The following is a 6,623-nucleotide window of genomic DNA, read 5'->3' as shown; positions in this document are numbered from 1 at the left end:
CCCTCTTCTGGACAGATTGGTGATACCTGGCGTGGTGAAGATAAGGTAGGAAGATCTTCAGGGGCTTAGTGTTAGGTTCGGTGGACGGATCGGTGATACAATGCGTGGTGAAGATAAGGTAGGGAGATCTTCAGAGGCTTAGTGTTAGGTTTATTTAAGGGGGGTTTGGGTTAGATTAGGGGTATGTGGGGGGGTTGTAATGTTTTTGGGTTGGGTATTGTATGTTTTTTTACTGGCAAAAGAGCTGTTTTCTTTGGGGCATGCCCCACAAAAAGGCCCTTTTAAGGGCTGGTAAGGTAAAAGAGCTGTAAAATTTTTATTTTAGAATAGGGTAGGGCATTTTTTTTATTTTGGGGGGCTTTGTTATTTTTTTAAGGGGCTTAGAGTAGGTGTAATTAGTTTAAAATTCTTGTAATCTTTTTTTATTTTTTGTAATTTAGTTTAGTTGATTTAATTGTAGATAATTGTAGGTAGTTTATTTAATTAATTTATTGATAGTGTAGTGTTAGGTTTAATCATAACTTAGGTTAGGATTTATTTTACTAGTAATTTTGTAATTATTTTAACTGGGTAGCTATTAAATAGTTATTAACTATTTAATAGCTATAGTACATGGTTAAAATAAATACAAAGTTGCCTGTAAAATAAATATTAATCCTAAAATAGCTACAATATAATTATTATTTATATTGTAGCCATATTAGGGTTTATTTTACAGGTAAGTATTTAGTTTTAAATAGGATTAATTATTATTTAATAAGATTTATTTTATTTTGTTAGATTTAAATTATATTTAACTTAGGGGGGTGTTAGTGTTAGGGTTAGACTTAGCTTTAGGGGTTAATACATTTATTAGAGTAGCGGCGAGGTCCGGTCGGCAGATTAGGGGTTAATACTTGAAGTTAGGTGTCGGCGATGTTAGGGAGGGCAGATTAGGGGTTAATAAAATTTATTATAGGGTTTTTGAGTCGGGAGTGAGGCGGATTAGGGGTTAATACATTTATTATAGTAGCGGTGAGGTCCGGTCGGCAGATTAGGGGTTAATAAGTGTAGGTAGGTAGCGGCGACTTTGGAAGGGCAGATTAGGGGTTAATAAATATAATATAGGGGTCAGCGATGTTAGGGGCAGCAGATTAGGGGTACATAGGGATAACGTAGGTTGCGGCGGTGTACGGAGCGACAGATTAGGGGTTAAAAATAATATGCAGGGGTCAGCGATAGCGGGGGAAGCAGATTAGGGGTTAATAAGTGTAAGGTTAGGGGTGTTTAGACTCGGGGTTCATGTTAGGGTGTTAGGTGCAGACTTAGGAAGTGTTTCCCCATAGGAAACAATGGGGCTGCGTTAGGAGCTGAACGCTGCTTTTTTGCAGGTGTTAGGTTTTTTTTCAGCTGAAACTGCCCCATTGTTTCCTATGGGGGAATCGTGCATGAGCACGTTTTTGAAGCTGGTATTGAGATTTGCAGTGGCGGTAAATATGCCTGTACGCTCCTTTTTTGGAGCCTAACGCAGCCCTTCTGAGAACTCTAAATACCAGCGTTGTTTAAAAGGTGCGGGAGGAAAAAACCACGCGTAGCTAACGCACCCCTTCTAACGCAAAACTCTAAATCTAGGCGTTTGTGTTTACCACCTCAAATGGAAGTTTATTCCATGAATCCACCACCCTTTCTGTAAAAAAATGCTTCCTCAAATTTCTCCTGAATCTACTACCCTCTAACTTTAGATTGTGACCCCTTGTTTTGGCATTTATTTTATTGTGAAAAATGCTTTCAGCTTCTATTTTATTAAGTCCCTTCATATATTTGAAGGTTTCTATCATGTCACCTCTTTCCCTTCTATCCTCTAAACTATACAGATCATAGAGTCTTTCTTTGTACGTTTTATATTTTAGACCATGTACCATTTTAGTAGCCCTCCTTTGGACAGCTTCTAGTTTATTTATATCTTTCTGAAGATATGGTTTCCAGAACTGTACACAGTATTCCAGATTTGGTCTAACTAATGATCTGTAAAGTGGCATAAGAGCCTTGCTATTTCTGCTACTAAAACCTCTTCCAATGCAACCAAGCATTTGACTGGCCTTGCTGGCTGCACTGTGGCATTGTGTACCAAATTTTAAATCATCTGAAATAATAATTCCCAAATCCCTTTCTTCTTTAAAGGGATATTCCAGCCAAAATTGTAAACCACATGGGTGTATTTTGGTATTGAAAAGAAGAGATTTTGTAATATACATGCATTAGCAAAAATGCTTCTAATAAAAAAAATATAGCTGTTTCAAAAGTGTATTTAAATATGCACCGTGCACCAGCATTTTAAACACAGCACTTGTTTAGAGAGCCTAAGGTGCTTGTACCGTCTGGTAATGACTCAATTTGTTAATTGCTTACATGATACAAGCCCCGCTGATGATCTGAGAAGCTGCATTATTTAAAATGTGGGTGCAGTGACAATATCTAGCTATGCTTCACATGCACGTCCAGAGAAAAATGTTAACACTAAAACAGTGATTAGTTTTACTAGAAGCATTTTTGCCAATACAAGTATATTGCAAATATGTTTCTATCCAAAGATGCAATAAATCTATGTGCATTTATATTTTGATTGGAATGTCCCTTTAATTACAGTCAGTAATGTACCATTGAGACTATAATTGGCCTTTGGGTTTTTGCATAATTTTGCTCTTGGTGATATTAAATTTCAGATCCCATTTATTTGACCAGTCCTCTAGTTTATTAATATCACAGTTGAAGGGGGCTTCAAATAAACCCTTGGGCTGAATCCCCTAGTTATTTTAGTCTTCTAGAAACACCTCTGATAATTAATAATGCAGGCATGACATAAAAGGTATGGAAATTTGGGCCAAACCAAAAAGAGGGAAGAAAAATAATAAAATAGGGTTGCAGGATATCATTTTCCCTCAATAATCTCAGAACATCATACCTATGGTACAGAAGTACCTGAAAATTAAAGGCACATGAGACCTCAGACAAGACCTATGGCCCTTATGTAAATATTTTACATTCCAATGTTCTTCACGTAGTAGAAAATATTCTTTGTATTTTTAAATATATATTCCTATATATTTCTTCATATATCTATATCTGTATTTATTAATTTAGATATATAGGTATAGATATATATTTTACAAAAAATGTATTTTTTTATATACAGGATATATATATATATATATATATATATATATATATATATATATATATATATATATATATATATATATAAAGAGTGCAATAGGTCCAGCACAAGTAACAGTTCAGAGTTAGTTAGCAAAGTGCACGGTAGCCAGAGGGTCCTGCTCACCTCTCATATGTAAATCCACATATGCATGATTAAGGGTCTGTGTTACCCGAAACGTTGCTGTCTGTTCATTTTGTCACCTTAATAAAGGTTTTTTCACTTTTAAGAAACAGTGCTGGAGCCATTTACTTTTTTCCTTTTGGATTTATATATATATATATATAAGAAAAAGTCCTGACTGAATGACTGACTGTCTCATCAACGTCAAAATGTGAAATTTGGAAGTCACGATTTTTGGAAATTGCGTCCCAAAGGGGGTAAAAAAAGCTGGGTGCTTAGATTCTCCTTGAAAAATAAAGAAACACTTGTTTTACCAATTCCCCAAAATCCACTTAAAGGGGTCAAAAGGGGGGCTGATTTATGAGGATACCTATATCTTAAAAAACCAAAGATGTTATAGACGTGAAAATTGATATTTAGATTATCCTTTAAAAATAAAGAAATACATGTTTTACCAGTTCCCGAAAATCCACTTAAGGGGGGGTCAAAAGGTGGGGGCTGATTTATGAGGATACCTATATCTCAAAAAGCAAAGATGTTACAGACATGAAAATTGGTATTTAGATTACAAGGAACACAGAGAATTAACGAAAACCTAAGACGTTCTTGTCAGCGAGTGTGCAACCCGAACGGGCACACACGTGAGGGCACACGTGATTGCGAATGGTTGCATTTTTCGCTATTTTTTTTACAAATTACAAAATCCACACGAGCAAAGCAGCGGGCAACAGCTAGTATATATATATATATATATATATATATATATGCAAGTAATATATATAAATATTTAAAAATAAAAAGAACCTTTTCTTCTATCTGAAGAACATTGGAATGTGAAATATTTATAACTACCTTCAGGTTTTGTGCTACAGGTATAAAGCAGTGTCGGGTTAGGGCACGAGTGATACGTGTTCCTTTTTTGTTGTTGTTGAAAAGCACACTCCATTGAAGTCTATGAGGAGAAGATTTCAACGAGGTCCAGCTGTTAGTGCGCATTGGAAACACTTATACAATAAAGTGCAGTAGAGTTCTGATGAGGGGAGGCACCCTAATGACACTGGAAGGAAAGAGAGCTATTGGAATACTGGGACACATACAAAAAAGTGCAGTAGAGTTCTGATGAGGGACCATAAATAATGAGCAAGCAAGAGACAGGAACACGTTAGGGGCTAGACTCTTCTAGACTCTATGGAGTTTTGCAATAACTATTGGAAGGACTTAGCACCCCTCAAGACATCTTAAGCTTGCTAATGTAGTAGAGTTGATCTGGTCCTTTTTTACCCTATTAAATGTCTCTTTCTTAAGCTTTACAAATAGTTCTGGTGACTTTTGAATAAATAATTTTAATTTCCAAAGGCAAAAACTTCAGTCAGACAATTGTTATTTTATTTGAACAAAAAACAAACAAACATGTAGTGAATGCATAATTCTATGCAGTGGGATTTACAATCTTTCCAATGAAGGGTAAGCTTCTAGTTGGACGATGATAAAATACTATCAAGAAAGGCCTGTTGAACACAACTGATGGGGAAAGTGACATAGTCCTAAGTTCTAAAGCTGTTTTCCCAGCAGCCTCAGATCCACTTTCATCAACACTCAGAACAGCTTTATGAAGTGCCTAAAACAGAGAACAGAAATGCAGCAGGTTATGATCAGTCATATGAAATAATTCAAAGCAGAAATCTTTAAATGGACCAGAACAACTAAAAGACTTGACAAATTTTTTTTGACAATAAATGTTTTCTAAATATGCTATAGCGAATATGTTCAAATGTATAAATTACAAATGCATTTATGTCCTCCCCAGTTACACTTCATCCTCCCTCTTAACTAAAACATCATTTGCCCTTGCTCTGTCTCCTGATGCTGAGAAGGCTTTCGACATAGTGAGATGGGAATACCTCTGGATCACGATGGGAGCCTTTAATTTCCCAGGCACCTTAATTTGTGCAGTACAAGCCCATTATACTGCCCCTCAACTAGGGTGAAGGGAGTGGGCTTCAGATCAGATCCTTTTCACATCACCAATGGCACTAGGCAGGGCTGCCCGCTCTCGCCCCTTCTTTTCGCACTAGCGATTGAACCTTTAGCCCAGGCGATTAGACTTAACCCCAAAATTGCCGGAGTACAACTTACAACGTCATCCCATAGCATTTCCCTATATGCAGATGACATAACTCTCTTCCTCACTTCACCGACTATCTCTCTTCCTGCTGTATTCAAACTCCTCCATAGTTTTGGCCAACTATCCTATTCTAAACTGAACATCAATAAAACTGAAGCCTTGCACTTAAACATCCCTACTCAGGAGCTAGCTTCCTTACAAAAAATATACCAATTCCAATGGAACCCTCACACTATCAAAATTTTAGGCACCCTTTTAAGCCCTGATCCAGAAACCACAATTGCTAAAAATTACACAGACAGGCTAATAGAATTCCGTAATCTCCTCTTAACACAGGAATTCAAAGAAATTTTGTGGACAGGGAGAATAGCGGCAATAAAGATGTCCTTCATACCCAAACTTACTTATCTGTTCAGGTGCATTTCATATAACATCCCAAGGCCTCTATTAAACAAATTACAGAGTATCGTCACCACTTATGTATGGAAGGATCACAGGCCTAGAACCTCTAGATCCACACTGCAGAGACCAATCTCACAAAGAGGCTTTGCACTCCCCAATATTATCCTATACTATACCGCAGCTCGGTCGTAATTAGTTGGAACATTACAGACGAACGTTCCCGTTGGTTTGATACTGAAGCATCAGTGTTGCCATCAGGACTTATCTTTCCCGACTTGTTATGGATTCCCTACCACTACCAGCATTCTTATAACTAAAAAAACCTCCTTCATTGTGCTATCCTCTGGGAGCTACAGCACACAATTCTAGTCCGATTGCTTCTTGTGCCTTGCACACTGCACAGGATATATGGCACTCACTCCCCCAAGTGTTGGCGAGAATGAGGACAGCTAGGTACCTCCCTACATGTGTGGTGGTCCTGCCCCAGGGTACGTCCTCTTTGGCGATGGATCTTCATAATCCTCAGCTCACTACACATCACCTAACCCTTCAAACCAGAGGTTTTTCTACTCCACATACATTTCCCAAGTCTAACTCCGGCTAGGGAAGCCCTGCCAATATATCTTCTCATGGCCACCAAACTAACTATAGCAAGAATGTGGAAAAACAAAGACCCACCCCCTTTACCACAAGTTTTCTCCATAGTACATTACATTAAACAGATGGAATTATATTCACACAGAACCTTGGACAAGGTTGACATCTACCTAGAGACCTGGT

The sequence above is a fragment of the Bombina bombina genome, chromosome 1 (assembly GCF_027579735.1).
Source record: "Bombina bombina isolate aBomBom1 chromosome 1, aBomBom1.pri, whole genome shotgun sequence".
NCBI lineage: Eukaryota > Metazoa > Chordata > Amphibia > Anura > Bombinatoridae > Bombina > Bombina bombina.
Note: the sequence above shows the minus strand (reverse complement) of the source record.